Here is a 16,859-nt window from a genome sequence, read left to right as displayed (position 1 = left end):
TACTTTGGTCTACTGGTTAAGGTCTTAACTCTTACTCTGGCCTAATAGCTAAGGTCTTAGACTCGTACTCTGGCCTACAGGTTAAGGTCTTAACTCTTACTCTGGCCTAATAGCTAAGGTCTTAAACTCGTACTCTGGCCTAATAGCTAAGGTCTTAGACTCGTACTCTGGCCTCCTGGTTAAGGTTTTAACTCTTACTCTGGCCTAATAGCTAAGGTCTTAGACTCGTACTCTGGCCTACAGGTTAAGGTCTTAACTCTTACTCTGGCCTAATAGCTAAGGTCTTAAACTCGTACTCTGGCCTAATAGCTAAGGTCTTAACTCTTACTCTGGCCTACTGGTTAAGGTCTTAACTCTTACTCTGGCCTAATAGCTAAGGTCTTAGATTTGTACTCTGGCCTAATGGTTAAGGTCTTAACTCTTACTCTGTCCTAATATCTAAGGTCTTAACTCTTACTCTGGCCTAACAGCTAAGGTCCTAGACTCGTACTATGGCCTACAGGTTAAGGTCTTAACTCTTACCCTGGCCTACTGGTTAAGGTCTTAACTCTAACTCTGGCCTAATAGATAAGGTCTTAGACTCGTACTCTGGCCTAATAGCTAAGGTCTTAGACTCGTACTCTGGCCTAATGGTTAAGGTCTTAACTCTTACTCTGGCCTACTGGTTAAGGTCTTAACTCTTACTCCGGCCTAATGGTTAAGGTCTTAACTCTTACTCTGGCCTACTGGTTAAGGTCTTAACTCTTACTCTGGCCTAATAGCAAAGGTCTTAGAATCGTACTATGGCCTACAGGTTAAAGTCTTAACTCTTTCTCTTGCCTAATAGCTAAGGTCTTAACTCTTACTCTGGCCTAATAGCTAAGGTCTTAGACTCGTATTCTGGCCTAATGGTTAAGGTCTTAACTCTTACTCTGGCCTAATAGCTAAGGTCTTAGACTCGTACTCTGGCCTACTGGTTAAGGTCTTAACTCTTACTCTGGCCTAATCGCTAAGGTCTTAGACTTGTACTCTGGTCTAATGGTTAAGGTCTTAACTCTTACTCTGGCCTAATAGCTAAGGTCTTAGACTCGTACTCTGGTCTAATGGTTAAGGTCTTAACTCTTACTCTGGCCTGCTGGTTAAGGTCTTAACTCTTACTCTGGCCTAATAGCTAAGGTCTTAGACATGTACTATGGCCTACAGGTTAAGGTCTAAACTCTTACTCTGGCCTACTGGTTAAGGTCTTAACTCTTACTCTGGCCTAATAGCTAAGGTCTTAACTCTTACTCTGGCCTAATAGCTAAGGTCTTAGACTCGTACTCTGGCCTAAGGGTTAAGGTCTTAACTCTTACTCTGTCCTAATAGCTAAGGTCTAAACTCTTACTCTGGCCTAATAGCTAAGGTCTTAACTCTTACTCTGGCTGAATGGTTAAGGTCTTAACTCTTACTCTGGCCTAATAGCTAAGGTCTTAACTCTTACTCTGTCCTAATAGCTAAGGTCTTAACTCTTACTCTGGCCTAATAGCTAAGGTCTTAACTCTTACTCTGGCCGAATGGTTAAGGTCTTAACTCTTACTCTGGCCTAATAGCTAAGGTCTTAACTCTTACTCTGGACTAATAGCTAAGGTCTTAACTCTTACTCTGGCCGAATGGTTAAGGTCTTAACTCTTACTCTGTCCTAATAGCTAAGGTCTTAACTCTTACTCTGGCCTACAGGTTAAGGTCTTAATTCTTACTCTGGCCTAACAGCTAAGGTCCTAACTCTTACTCTGGCCTAATGGCTAAGGTCTTCGACTCATACACTGGCCTAATGGTTAAGGTCTTAACTCTTACTCTGGCCTACTGGTTAAGGTCTTAACTCTAACTTTGGTCTACTGGTTAAGGTCTTAACTCTTACTCTGGCCTAATAGCTAAGGTCTTAGACTCGTACTCTGGCCTACAGGTTAAGGTCTTAACTCTTACTCTGGCCTAATAGCTAAGGTCTTAAACTCATACTCTGGCCTAATAGCTAAGGTCTTAACTATTACTCTGGCCTCCTGGTTAAGGTTTTAACTCTTACTCTGGCCTAATAGCTAAGGTCTTAGACTCGTACTCTGGCCTACTGGTTAAGGTCTTAACTCTTACTCTGGCCTACTGGTTAAGGCCTTAACTATTACTCTGGCCTAATAGCTAAGGTCTTAACTCTTAATCTGGCCTAATAGATAAGGTCTTAGACTCGTACTGTGGCCTAATGGTTAAGGTCTTAACTCTTACTCTGGCCTACTGGTTAAGGTCTTAACTCTTACTCTGGCCTAATAGCTAAGGTCTTAACTCTTACTCAGGCCTAATAGCTAAGGTCTTAGACTCGTACTCTGGCCTACTGGTTAAGGTCTTAACTCTTACTGGCATAATAGCTAAGGTCTTAGACTCGTACTCTGGCCTACAGGTTCAGGTCTTAACTCTTACTCTGGCCTAATGGTTAAGGTCTTAACTCTTACTCTGGCCTAATAGCTAAGGTCTTAACTCTTACTCTGGCCTAATAGCTAAGGTCTTAGACTCGTACTCTGGCATAATGGTTAAGTTCTTAACTCTTACTCTGGCCTAATAGCTAAGGTCTTAACTCTTACTCTGGCCTAATAACTAAGGTCTTAACTCTTACTCTGGCCGAATGGTTAAGGTCTTAACTCTTACTCTGGCCTAATAGCTAAGGTCTTAACTCTTACTCTGGCCTAATAGCTAAGGTCTTAGACTCGTACTCTGGCATACTGGTTAAGGTCTTAACTCTTACTCTGGCCTACTGGTTAAGGTCTTAACTCTTACTCTGGCCTAATAGCTAAGGTCTTGGACTCGTACTCTGACCTAATGGTTAAGGTCTTAAATCTTACTCTGGGCTAATAGCTAAGGTCTTAACTCTTACTCTGGCCTAATAGCTAAGGTCGTAACTCTTACTCTGGCCTAATAGCTAACGTCTTAGGCTCGTACTCTGGCCTACTGGTTAAGGTCTTAACTCTTACTCTGGCCTACTGGTTAAGGCCTTAACTCTTACTCTGGCCTAATTGCTAAGGTCTTAACTCTTACTCTGGCCTAATAGATAAGGTCTTAGACTCGTACTGTGGCCTAATGGTTAAGGTCTTAGACTCGCACTCTGGCCTACTGGTTAAGGTCTTAACTCTTACTGGCCTAATAGCTAAGGTCTTAGACTCGTACTCTGGCCTACAGGTTCAGCTCTTAACTCTTACTCTGGCCTACTGGTTAAGGTCTTAACTCTTACTCTGGCCTAATAGCTAAGGTCTTAACTCTTCCTCTGGCCTAATAGCTAAGGTCTTAGACTCGTACTCTGGCCTAATGGTTAAGGTCTTAACTCTTACTCTGGCCTAATAGCTAAGGTCTTAGGTTCGTACTCTGGCCTACTGGTTAAGGTCTTAACTCTTACTCTGGCATAATAGCTAAGGTCTTTGACTCGTACTATGGCCTAATGGTTAAGGTCTTAATTCTTACTCTGGCCTAATAGCTAAGGTCTTAAACTCGTACTCTGGCATAATAGCTAAGGTCTTAACTCTTACTCTGGCCTCCTGGTTAAGGTTTTAACTCTTACTCTGGCCTAATAGCTAAGGTCTTAGACTCGTACTCTGGCCTACAGGTTAAGGTCTTAACTCTTACTCTGGCCTAATAGCTAAGGTCTTAAACTCGTACTCTGGCCTAATAGCTAAGGTCTTAACTCTTACTCTGGCCTACTGGTTAAGGTCTTAACTCTTGCTCTGGCCTAATAGCTAAGGTCTTAGACTCGTACTCTGGCCTAATGGTTAAGGTCTTAACTCTTACTCTGTCCTAATAGCTAAGGTCTTAACTCTTACTCTGGCCTAACAGCTAAGGTCTTAAACTCGTACTCTGGCCTAATAGCTAAGGTCTTAACTCTTACTCTGGCCTACTGGGTAAGGCCTTAACTCTTACTCTGGCCTAATAGCTAAGGTCTTAGACTCGTACTCTGGCCAACATGTTAAGGTCTTAACTCTTACTCTGTCCTAATAGCTAAGGTCTTGACTCTTACTCTGGCCTACAGGTTAAGGTCTTAACTCTTACTCTGGCCTAATAGCTAAGGTCCTAACTCTTACTCTGGCCTAATGGCTAAGGTCTTAGACCTATACTCTGGCCTAATGGTTAAGGTCTTAACTCTTACTCTGGCCTACTGGTTAAGGTCTTAACTCTTACTCTGGGCTAATAGCTAATGTCTTAACTCTTACTCTGGCCTAATAGCTAAGGTCTTAACTCTTAGTCTGGCCTAATAGATAAGGTCTTAGACTCGTACTCTGGCCTACTGGTTAAGGTCTTAACTCTTACTCTGGCCTACTGGTTAAGGCCTTAACTCTTAATCTGGCCTAATAGCTAAGGTCTTTACTCTTACTCTGGCCTAATAGATAAGGTCTTAGACTCGTACTGTGGCCTAATGGTTAAGGTCTTAACTCTTACTCTGGCCTACTGGTTAAGGTCTTAACTCTTACTCTGGCCTAATAGCTAAGGTCTTAACTCTTACTCAGGCCTAATAGCTAAGGTCTTAGTCTCGTACTCTGGCCTAATGGTTAAGGTCTTATCTCTTACTCTGGCCTAATGGTTAAGGTCTTAACTCTTACTCTGGCCTACTGGTTAAGGTCTTAACTCTTACTCCGGCCTAATGGTTAAGGTCTTAACTCTTACTCTGGCCTACTGGTTAAGGTCTTAACTCTTACTCTGGCCTAATAGCAAAGGTCTTAGAATCGTACTCTGGCCTACTGGTTAAGGTCTTAACTCTTACTCTGGCCTAATCTCTAAGGTCTTAGACTTGTACTCTGGTCTAATGATTAAGGTCTTAACTCTTACTCTGGCCTAATCGCTAAGGTCTTAGACTTGTACTCTGGTCTAATGGTTAAGGTCTTAACTCTTACTCTGGCCTAATAGCTAAGGTCTTAGACTCGTACTCTGGTCTAATGGTTAAGGTCTTAACTCTTACTCTGGCCTGCTGGTTAAGGTCTTAACTCTTACTCTGGCCTAATAGCTAAGGTCTTAGACATGTACTATGGCCTACAGGTTAAGGTCTAAACTCTTACTCTGGCCTACTGGTTAAGGTCTTAACTCTTACTCTGGCCTAATAGCTAAGGTCTTAACTCTTACTCTGGCCTAATAGCTAAGGTCTTAGACTCGTACTCTGGCCTAATGGTTAAGGTCTTAACTCTTACTCTGTCCTAATAGCTAAGGTCTTAACTCTTACACTGGCCTAATAGCTAAGGTCTTAACTCTTACTCTGGCCGAATGGTTAAGGTCTTAACTCTTACTCTGGGCTAATAGCTAAGGTCTTAACTCTTACTCTGGCCTAATAGCTAAGGTCCTAGACTCGTACTATGGCCTACAGGTTAAGGTCTTAACTCTTACCCTGGCCTACTGGTTAAGGTCTTAACTCTAACTCTGGCCTAATAGATAAGGTCTTAGACTCGTACTCTGGCCTAATAGCTAAGGTCTAAGACTCGTACTCTGGCCTAATGGTTAAGGTCTTAACTCTTACTCTGGCCTACTGGTTAAGGTCTTAACTCTTACTCCGGCCTAATGGTTAAGGTCTTAACTCTTACTCTGGCCTACTGGTTAAGGTCTTAACTCTTACTCTGGCCTAATAGCAAAGGTCTTAGAATCGTACTATGGCCTACAGGTTAAGGTCTTAACTCTTACTCTGGCCTACTGGGTAAGGCCTTAACTCTTACTCTGGCCTAATAGCTAAGGTCTTAGACTCGTACTATGGCCAACATGTTAAGGTCTTAACTCTTACTCTGTCCTAATAGCTAAGGTCTTAACTCTTACTCTGGCCTACAGGTTAAGGTCTTAACTCTTATTCTGGCCTAATAGCTAAGGTCCTAACTCTTACTCTGGCCTAATGGATAAGGTCTTAGACCCATACTCTGGCCTAATGGTTAAGGTCTTAACTCTTACTCTGGCCTACTGGTTAAGGTCTTAACTCTTACTCTGGGCTAATAGCTATTGTCTTAACTCTTACTCTGGCCTAATAGCTAAGGTCTTAACTCTTAGTCTGGCCTAATAGATAAGGTCTTAGACTCGTACTCTGGCCTACTGGGTAAGGTCTTAACTCTTACTCTGGCCTACTGGTTAAGGCCTTAACTCTTACTCTGGCCTAATAGCTAAGGTCTTTACTCTTACTCTGGCCTAATAGATAAGGTCTTAGACTCGCACTGTGGCCTAATGGTTAAGGTCTTAACTCTTACTCTGGCCTACTGGTTAAGGTCTTAACTCTTACTCTGGCCTAATAGCTAAGGTCTTAACTCTTACTCAGGCCTAATAGCTAAGGTCTTAGTCTCGTACTCTGGCCTAATGGTTAAGGTCTTATCTCTTACTCTGGCCTACTGGTTAAGGTCTTAACTCTTACTCTGGCCCAACAGCTTAGGTCTTAACTCTTACGCTGGCCTACTGGTTAAAGTCTTAACTCTTTCTCTGGCCTAAAAGCTAAGGTCTTAACTCTTACTCTGGCCTAATAGCTAAGGTCTTAGACATGTACTATGGCCTACAGGTTAAGGTCTAAACTCTTACTCTGGCCTACTGGTTAAGGTCTTAACTCTTACTCTGGCCTAATAGCTAAGGTCTTAACTCTTACTCGGGCCTCATAGCTAAGGTCTTAGACTCGTACTCTGGCCTAATGGTTAAGGTCTTAACTCTTACTCTGTCCTAATAGCTAAGGTCTTAACTCTTACTCTGGCCTAATGGCTAAGGTCTTAACTCTTACTCTGGTCGAATGGTTAAGGTCTTAACTCTTACTCTGGCCTAATAGCTAAGGTCTTAACTCTTATTCTGGCCTAATAGCTAAGGTCTTAGACTCGTACTCTGGCCTACTGTTTAAGGTCTTAACTCTTACTCTGGCCTACTGGTTAAGGTCTTAACTCTTACTCTGGCCTAATAGCTAAGGTCTTGGACTCGTACACTGGCCTAATGGTTAAGGTCTTAAATCTTACTCTTGCCTACTGGTTAAGGTCTTAACTCTTACTCTGGCCTAATAGCTAAGGTCTTAGACTCGTACTCTGGCCTAATGGTTAAGGTCTTAACTCTTACTCTGGCCTACTGGTTAAGGTCTTAACTCTTACTTTGGTCTACTGGTTAAGGCTTAACTCTTACTCTGGCCTAATATCTAAGGTCTTAGACTCTTACTCTGGCCTACAGGTTAAGGTCTTAACTCTTACTCTGGCCTAATAGCTAAGGTCTTAAACTCGTACTCTGGCATAATAGCTAAGGTCTTAACTCTTACTCTGGCCTCCTGGTTAAGGTTTTAACTCTTACTCTGGCCTAATAGCTAAGGTCTTAGACTCGTACTCTGGCCTACAGGTTAAGGTCTTAACTCTTACTCTGGCCTAATAGCTAAGGTCTTAAACTCGTACTCTGGCCTAATAGCTAAGGTCTTAACTCTTACTCTGGCCTACTGGTTAAGGTCTTAACTCTTGCTCTGGCCTAATAGCTAAGGTCTTAGACTCGTACTCTGGCCTAATGGTTAAGGTCTTAACTCTTACTCTGTCCTAATAGCTAAGGTCTTAACTCTTACTCTGGCCTAACAGCTAAGGTCTTAAACTCGTACTCTGGCCTAATAGCTAAGGTCTTAACTCTTACTCTGGCCTACTGGGTAAGGCCTTAACTCTTACTCTGGCCTAATAGCTAAGGTCTTAGACTCGTACTCTGGCCAACATGTTAAGGTCTTAACTCTTACTCTGTCCTAATAGCTAAGGTCTTGACTCTTACTCTGGCCTACAGGTTAAGGTCTTAACTCTTACTCTGGCCTAATAGCTAAGGTCCTAACTCTTACTCTGGCCTAATGGCTAAGGTCTTAGACCTATACTCTGGCCTAATGGTTAAGGTCTTAACTCTTACTCTGGCCTACTGGTTAAGGTCTTAACTCTTACTCTGGGCTAATAGCTAATGTCTTAACTCTTACTCTGGCCTAATAGCTAAGGTCTTAACTCTTAGTCTGGCCTAATAGATAAGGTCTTAGACTCGTACTCTGGCCTACTGGTTAAGGTCTTAACTCTTACTCTGGCCTACTGGTTAAGGCCTTAACTCTTAATCTGGCCTAATAGCTAAGGTCTTTACTCTTACTCTGGCCTAATAGATAAGGTCTTAGACTCGTACTGTGGCCTAATGGTTAAGGTCTTAACTCTTACTCTGACCTACTGGTTAAGGTCTTAACTCTTACTCTGGCCTAATAGCTAAGGTCTTAACTCTTACTCAGGCCTAATAGCTAAGGTCTTAGTCTCGTACTCTGGCCTAATGGTTAAGGTCTTATCTCTTACTCTGGCCTACTGGTTAAGGTCTTGACTCTTACTCTGGCCCAACAGCTTAGGTCTTAACTCTTACGCTGGCCTACTGGTTAAAGTCTTAACTCTTTCTCTGGCCTAAAAGCTAAGGTCTTAACACTTACTCTGGCCTAATAGCTAAGGTCTTAGACTCGTACTCTGGCCTACTGTTTAAGGTCTTAACTCTTACTCTGGCCTACTGGTTAAGGTCTTAACTCTTACTCTGGCCTAATAGCTAAGGTCTTGGACTCGTACTCTGGCCTAATGGTTAAGGTCTTAAATCTTACTCTGGCCTACTGGTTAAGGTCTTAACTCTTACTTTGGTCTACTGGTTAAGGCTTAACTCTTACTCTGGCCTAATATCTAAGGTCTTAGACTCGTACTCTGGCCTACAGGTTAAGGTCTTAACTCTTACTCTGGCCTAATAGCTAAGGTCTTAGACTCGTACTCTGGTCTAATGGTTAAGGTCTTAACTCTTACTCTGGCCTGCTGGTTAAGGTCTTAACTCTTACTCTGGCCTAATAGCTAAGGTCTTAGACATGTACTATGGCCTACAGGTTAAGGTCTAAACTCTTACTCTGGCCTACTGGTTAAGGTCTTAACTTTTACTCTGGCCTAATAGCTAAGGTCTTAACTCTTACTCTGGCCTAATAGCTAAGGTCTTAGACTCGTACTCTGGCCTAATGGCTAAGGTCTTAACTCTTACTCTGTCCTAATAGCTAAGGTCTTAACTCTTACACTGGCCTAATAGCTAAGGTCTTAACTCTTACTCTGGCCGAATGGTTAAGGTCTTAACTCTTACTCTGGGCTAATAGCTAAGGTCTTAACTCTTACTCTGGCCTAATAGCTAAGGTCCTAGACTCGTACTATGGCCTACAGGTTAAGGTCTTAACTCTTACCCTGGCCTACTGGTTAAGGTCTTAACTCTAACTCTGGCCTAATAGATAAGGTCTTAGACTCGTACTCTGGCCTAATAGCTAAGGTCTAAGACTCGTACTCTGGCCTAATGGTTAAGGTCTTAACTCTTACTCTGGCCTACTGGTTAAGGTCTTAACTCTTACTCCGGCCTAATGGTTAAGGTCTTAACTCTTACTCTGGCCTACTGGTTAAGGTCTTAACTCTTACTCTGGCCTAATAGCAAAGGTCTTAGAATCGTACTCTGGCCTACTGGTTAAGGTCTTAACTCTTACTCTGGCCTAATCGCTAAGGTCTTAGACTTGTACTCTGGTCTAATGGTTAAGGTCTTAACTCTTACTCTGGCCTAATCGCTAAGGTCTTAGACTTGTACTCTGGTCTAATGGTTAAGGTCTTAACTCTTACTCTGGCCTAATAGCTAAGGTCTTAGACTCGTACTCTGGTCTAATGGTTAAGGTCTTAACTCTTACTCTGGCCTGCTGGTTAAGGTCTTAACTCTTACTCTGGCCTAATAGCTAAGGTCTTAGACATGTACTATGGCCTACAGGTTAAGGTCTAAACTCTTACTCTGGCCTACTGGTTAAGGTCTTAACTCTTACTCTGGCCTAATAGCTAAGGTCTTAACTCTTACTCTGGCCTAATAGCTAAGGTCTTAGACTCGTACTCTGGCCTAATGGTTAAGGTCTTAACTCTTACTCTGTCCTAATAGCTAAGGTCTTAACTCTTACACTGGCCTAATAGCTAAGGTCTTAACTCTTACTCTGGCCAAATGGTTAAGGTCTTAACTCTTACTCTGGGCTAATAGCTAAGGTCTTAACTCTTACTCTGGCCTAATAGTTAAGGTCCTAGACTCGTACTATGGCCTACAGGTTAAGGTCTTAACTCTTACCCTGGCCTACTGGTTAAGGTCTTAACTCTAACTCTGGCCTAATAGATAAGGTCTTAGACTCGTACTCTGGCCTAATAGCTAAGGTCTAAGACTCGTACTCTGGCCTAATGGTTAAGGTCTTAACTCTTACTCTGGCCTACTGGTTAAGGTCTTAACTCTTACTCCGGCCTAATGGTTAAGGTCTTAACTCTTACTCTGGCCTACTGGTTAAGGTCTTAACTCTTACTCTGGCCTAATAGCAAAGGTCTTAGAATCGTACTATGGCCTACAGGTTAAGGTCTTAACTCTTACTCTGGCCTACTGGGTAAGGCCTTAACTCTTACTCTGGCCTAATAGCTAAGGTCTTAGACTCGTACTCTGGCCAACATGTTAAGGTCTTAACTCTTACTCTGTCCTAATAGCTAAGGTCTTAACTCTTACTCTGGCCTACAGGTTAAGGTCTTAACTCTTATTCTGGCTTAATAGCTAAGGTCCTAACTCTTACTCTGGCCTAATGGATAAGGTCTTAGACCCATACTCTGGCCTAATGGTTAAGGTCTTAACTCTTACTCTGGCCTACTGGTTAAGGTCTTAACTCTTACTCTGGGCTAATAGCTAATGTCTTAACTCTTACTCTGGCCTAATAGCTAAGGTCTTAACTCTTAGTCTGGCCTAATAGATAAGGTCTTAGACTCGTACTCTGGCCTACTGGGTAAGGTCTTAACTCTTACTCTGGCCTACTGGTTAAGGCCTTAACTCTTACTCTGGCCTAATAGCTAAGGTCTTTACTCTTACTCTGGCCTAATAGATAAGGTCTTAGACTCGCACTGTGGCCTAATGGTTAAGGTCTTAACTCTTACTCTGGCCTACTGGTTAAGGTCTTAACTCTTACTCTGGCCTAATAGCTAAGGTCTTAATTCTTACTCAGGCCGAATAGCTAAGGTCTTAGTCTCGTACTCTGGCCTAATGGTTAAGGTCTTATCTCTTACTCTGGCCTACTGGTTAAGGTCTTAACTCTTACTCTGGCCCAACAGCTTAGGTCTTAACTCTTACGCTGGCCTACTGGTTAAAGTCTTAACTCTTTCTCTGGCCTAAAAGCTAAGGTCTTAACTCTTACTCTGGCCTAATAGCTAAGGTCTTAGACATGTACTATGGCCTACAGGTTAAGGTCTAAACTCTTACTCTGGCCTACTGGTTAAGGTCTTAACTCTTACTCTGGCCTAATAGCTAAGGTCTTAACTCTTACTCTGGCCTCATAGCTAAGGTCTTAGACTCGTACTCTGGCCTAATGGTTAAGGTCTTAACTCTTACTCTGTCCTAATAGCTAAGGTCTTAACTCTTACTCTGGCCTAATAGCTAAGGTCTTAACTCTTACTCTGGTCGAATGGTTAAGGTCTTAACTCTTACTCTGGCCTAATAGCTAAGGTCTTAACTCTTATTCTGGCCTAATAGCTAAGGTCTTAGACTCGTACTCTGGCCTACTGTTTAAGGTCTTAACTCTTACTCTGGCCTACTGGTTAAGGTCTTAACTCTTACTCTGGCCTAATAGCTAAGGTCTTGGACTCGTACTCTGGCCTAATGGTTAAGGTCTTAAATCTTACTCTTGCCTACTGGTTAAGGTCTTAACTCTTACTCTGGCCTAATAGCTAAGGTCTTAGACTCGTACTCTGGCCTAATGGTTAAGGTCTTAACTCTTACTCTGGCCTACTGGTTAAGGTCTTAACTCTTACTTTGGTCTACTGGTTAAGGCTTAACTCTTACTCTGGCCTAATATCTAAGGTCTTAGACTCTTACTCTGGCCTACAGGTTAAGGTCTTAACTCTTACTCTGGCCTAATAGCTAAGGTCTTAAACTCGTACTCTGGCATAATAGCTAAGGTCTTAACTCTTACTCTGGCCTCCTGGTTAAGGTTTTAACTCTTACTCTGGCCTAATAGCTAAGGTCTTAGACTCGTACTCTGGCCTACAGGTTAAGGTCTTAACTCTTACTCTGGCCTAATAGCTAAGGTCTTAAATTCGTACTCTGGCCTAATAGCTAAGGTCTTAACTCTTACTCTGGCCTACTGGTTAAGGTCTTAACTCTTGCTCTGGCCTAATAGCTAAGGTCTTAGACTCGTACTCTGGCCTAATGGTTAAGGTCTTAACTCTTACTCTGTCCTAATAGCTAAGGTCTTAACTCTTACTCTGGCCTAACAGCTAAGGTCTTAAACTCGTACTCTGGCCTAATAGCTAAGGTCTTAACTCTTACTCTGGCCTACTGGGTAAGGCCTTAACTCTTACTCTGGCCTAATAGCTAAGGTCTTTACTCTTACTCTGGCCTAATAGATAAGGTTTTAGACTCGTACTCTGGTCTAATGGTTAAGGTCCTAACTCTTACTCTGGCCTGCTGGTTAAGGTCTTAACTCTTACTCTGGCCTAATAGCTAAGGTCTTAGAAATGTACTATGGCCTACAGGTTAAGGTCTAAACTCTTACTCTGGCCTACTGGTTAAGGTCTTAACTCTTACTCTGGCCTAATAGCTAAGGTCTTAACTCTTACTCTGGCCTAATATCTAAGGTCTTAGACTCGTACTCTGGCCTAATGGTTAAGGTCTTAACTCTTACTCTGTCCTAATAGCTAAGGTCTTAACTCTTACACTGGCCTAATAGCTAAGGTCTTAACTCTTACTCTGGCCGAATGGTTAAGGTCTTAACTCTTACTCTGGGCTAATAGCTAAGGTCTTAACTCTTACTCTGGCCTAATAGCTAAGGTCCTAGACTCGTACTATGGCCTACAGGTTAAGGTCTTAACTCTTACCCTGGCCTACTGGTTAAGGTCTTAACTCTAACTCTGGCCTAATAGATAAGGTCTTAGACTCGTACTCTGGCCTAATAGCTAAGGTCTAAGACTCGTACTCTGGCCTAATGGTTAAGGTCTTAACTCTTACTCTGGCCTACTGGTTAAGGTCTTAACTCTTACTCCGGCCTAATGGTTAAGGTCTTAACTCTTACTCTGGCCTACTGGTTAAGGTCTTAACTCTTACTCTGGCCTAATAGCAAAGGTCTTAGAATCGTACTATGGCCTACAGGTTAAGGTCTTAACTCTTACTCTGGCCTACTGGGTAAGGCCTTAACTCTTACTCTGGCCTAATAGCTAAGGTCTTAGACTCGTACTCTGGCCAACATGTTAAGGTCTTAACTCTTACTCTGTCCTAATAGCTAAGGTCTTAACTCTTACTCTGGCCTACAGGTTAAGGTCTTAACTCTTATTCTGGCCTAATAGCTAAGGTCCTAACTCTTACTCTGGCCTAATGGATAAGGTCTTAGACCCATACTCTGGCCTAATGGTTAAGGTCTTAACTCTTACTCTGGCCTACTGGTTAAGGTCTTAACTCTTACTCTGGGCTAATAGCTAATGTCTTAACTCTTACTCTGGCCTAATAGCTAAGGTCTTAACTCTTAGTCTGGCCTAATAGATAAGGTCTTAGACTCGTACTCTGGCCTACTGGGTAAGGTCTTAACTCTTACTCTGGCCTACTGGTTAAGGCCTTAACTCTTACTCTGGCCTAATAGCTAAGGTCTTTACTCTTACTCTGGCCTAATAGATAAGGTCTTAGACTCGCACTGTGGCCTAATGGTTAAGGTCTTAACTCTTACTCTGGCCTACTGGTTAAGGTCTTAACTCTTACTCTGGCCTAATAGCTAAGGTCTTACCTCTTACTCAGGCCTAATAGCTAAGGTCTTAGTCTCGTACTCTGGCCTAATGGTTAAGGTCTTATCTCTTACTCTGGCCTACTGGTTAAGGTCTTAACTCTTACTCTGGCCCAACAGCTTAGGTCTTAACTCTTACGCTGGCCTACTGGTTAAAGTCTTAACTCTTTCTCTGGCCTAAAAGCTAAGGTCTTAACTCTTACTCTGGCCTAATAGCTAAGGTCTTAGACATGTACTATGGCCTACAGGTTAAGGTCTAAACTCTTACTCTGGCCTACTGGTTAAGGTCTTAACTCTTACTCTGGCCTAATAGCTAAGGTCTTAACTCTTACTCTGGCCTCATAGCTAAGGTCTTAGACTCTTACTCTGGCCTAATGGTTAAGGTCTTAACTCTTACTCTGTCCTAATAGCTAAGGTCTTAACTCTTACTCTGGCCTAATAGCTAAGGTCTTAACTCTTACTCTGGTCGAATGGTTAAGGTCTTAACTCTTACTCTGGCCTAATAGCTAAGGTCTTAACTCTTATTCTGGCCTAATAGCTAAGGTCTTAGACTCGTACTCTGGCCTACTGTTTAAGGTCTTAACTCTTACTCTGGCCTACTGGTTAAGGTCTTAACTCTTACTCTGGCCTAATAGCTAAGGTCTTGGACTCGTACTCTGGCCTAATGGTTAAGGTCTTAAATCTTACTCTTGCCTACTGGTTAAGGTCTTAACTCTTACTCTGGCCTAATAGCTAAGGTCTTAGACTCGTACTCTGGCCTAATGGTTAAGGTCTTAACTCTTACTCTGGCCTACTGGTTAAGGTCTTAACTCTTACTTTGGTCTACTGGTTAAGGCTTAACTCTTACTCTGGCCTAATATCTAAGGTCTTAGACTCGTACTCTGGCCTACAGGTTAAGGTCTTAACTCTTACTCTGGCCTAATAGCTAAGGTCTTAAACTCGTACTCTGGCATAATAGCTAAGGTCTTAACTCTTACTCTGGCCTCCTGGTTAAGGTTTTAACTCTTACTCTGGCCTAATAGCTAAGGTCTTAGACTCGTACTCTGGCCTACAGGTTAAGGTCTTAACTCTTACTCTGGCCTAATAGCTAAGGTCTTAAACTCGTACTCTGGCCTAATAGCTAAGGTCTTAACTCTTACTCTGGCCTACTGGTTAAGGTCTTAACTCTTGCTCTGGCCTAATAGCTAAGGTCTTAGACTCGTACTCTGGCCTAATGGTTAAGGTCTTAACTCTTACTCTGTCCTAATAGCTAAGGTCTTAACTCTTACTCTGGCCTAACAGCTAAGGTCTTAACTCTTACTCTGGCCTACTGGGTAAGGCCTTAACTCTTACTCTGGCCTAATAGCTAAGGTCTTAGACTCGTACTCTGGCCAACATGTTAAGGTCTTAACTCTTACTCTGTCCTAATAGCTAAGGTCTTAACTCTTACTCTGGCCTACAGGTTAAGGTCTTAACTCTTACTCTGGCCTAATAGCTAAGGTCCTAACTCTTACTCTGGCCTAATGGCTAAGGTCTTAGACCCATACTCTGGCCTAATGGTTAAGGTCTTAACTCTTACTCTGGCCTACTGGTTAAGGTCTTAACTCTTACTCTGGGCTAATAGCTAATGTCTTAACTCTTACTCTGGCCTAATAGCTAAGGTCTTAACTCTTAGTCTGGCCTAATAGATAAGGTCTTAGACTCGTACTCTGGCCTACTGGTTAAGGTCTTAACTCTTACTCTGGCCTACTGGTTAAGGCCTTAACTCTTAATCTGGCCTAATAGCTAAGGTCTTTACTCTTACTCTGGCCTAATAGATAAGGTCTTAGACTCGTACTGTGGCCTAATGGTTAAGGTCTTAACTCTTACTCTGGCCTACTGGTTAAGGTCTTAACTCTTACTCTGGCCTAATAGCTAAGGTCTTAACTCTTACTCAGGCCTAATAGCTAAGGTCTTAGTCTCGTACTCTGGCCTAATGGTTAAGGTCTTATCTCTTACTCTGGCCTACTGGATAAGGTCTTAACTCTTACTCTGGCCCAACAGCTTAGGTCTTAACTCTTACGCTGGCCTACTGGTTAAAGTCTTAACTCTTTCTCTGGCCTAAAAGCTAAGGTCTTAACACTTACTCTGGCCTAATAGCTAAGGTCTTAGACATGTACTATGGCCTACAGGTTAAGGTCTAAACTCTTACTCTGGCCTACTGGTTAAGGTCTTAACTCTTACTCTGGCCTAATAGCTAAGGTCTTAACTCTTACTCTGGCCTCATAGCTAAGGTCTTAGACTCGTACTCTGGCCTAATGGTTAAGGTCTTAACTCTTACTCTGTCCTAATAGCTAAGGTCTTAACTCTTACTCTGGCCTAATAGCTAAGGTCTTAACTCTTACTCTGGTCGAATGGTTAAGGTCTTAACTCTTACTCTGGCCTAATAGCTAAGGTCTTAACTCTTATTCTGGCCTAATAGCTAAGGTCTTAGACTCGTACTCTGGCCTACTGTTTAAGGTCTTAACTCTTACTCTGGCCTACTGGTTAAGGTCTTAACTCTTACTCTGGCCTAATAGCTAAGGTCTTGGACTCGTACTCTGGCCTAATGGTTAAGGTCTTAAATCTTACTCTTGCCTACTGGTTAAGGTCTTAACTCTTACTCTGGCCTAATAGCTAAGGTCTTAGACTCATACTCTGGCCTAATGGTTAAGGTCTTAACTCTTACTCTGGCCTACTGGTTAAGGTCTTAACTCTTACTTTGGTCTACTGGTTAAGGCTTAACTCTTACTCTGGCCTAATATCTAAGGTCTTAGACTCGTACTCTGGCCTACAGGTTAAGGTCTTAACTCTTACTCTGGCCTAATAGCTAAGGTCTTAAACTCGTACTCTGGCATAATAGCTAAGGTCTTAACTCTTACTCTGGCCTCCTGGTTAAGGTTTTAACTCTTACTCTGGCCTAATAGCTAAGGTCTTAGACTCGTACTCTGGCCTACAGGTTAAGGTCTTAACTCTTACTCTGGCCTAATAGCTAAGGTCTTAAACTCGTACTCTGGCCTAATAGCTAAGGTCTTAACTCTTACTCTGGCCTACTGGTTAAGGTCTTAACTCTTGCTCTGGCCTAATAGCTAAGGTCTTAGACTCGTACTCTGGCCTAATGGTT

Source organism: Triturus cristatus, chromosome 12 (assembly GCF_964204655.1).
Source record: "Triturus cristatus chromosome 12, aTriCri1.1, whole genome shotgun sequence".
NCBI classification, from domain to species: Eukaryota; Metazoa; Chordata; class Amphibia; order Caudata; family Salamandridae; genus Triturus; species Triturus cristatus.
Note: the sequence above shows the minus strand (reverse complement) of the source record.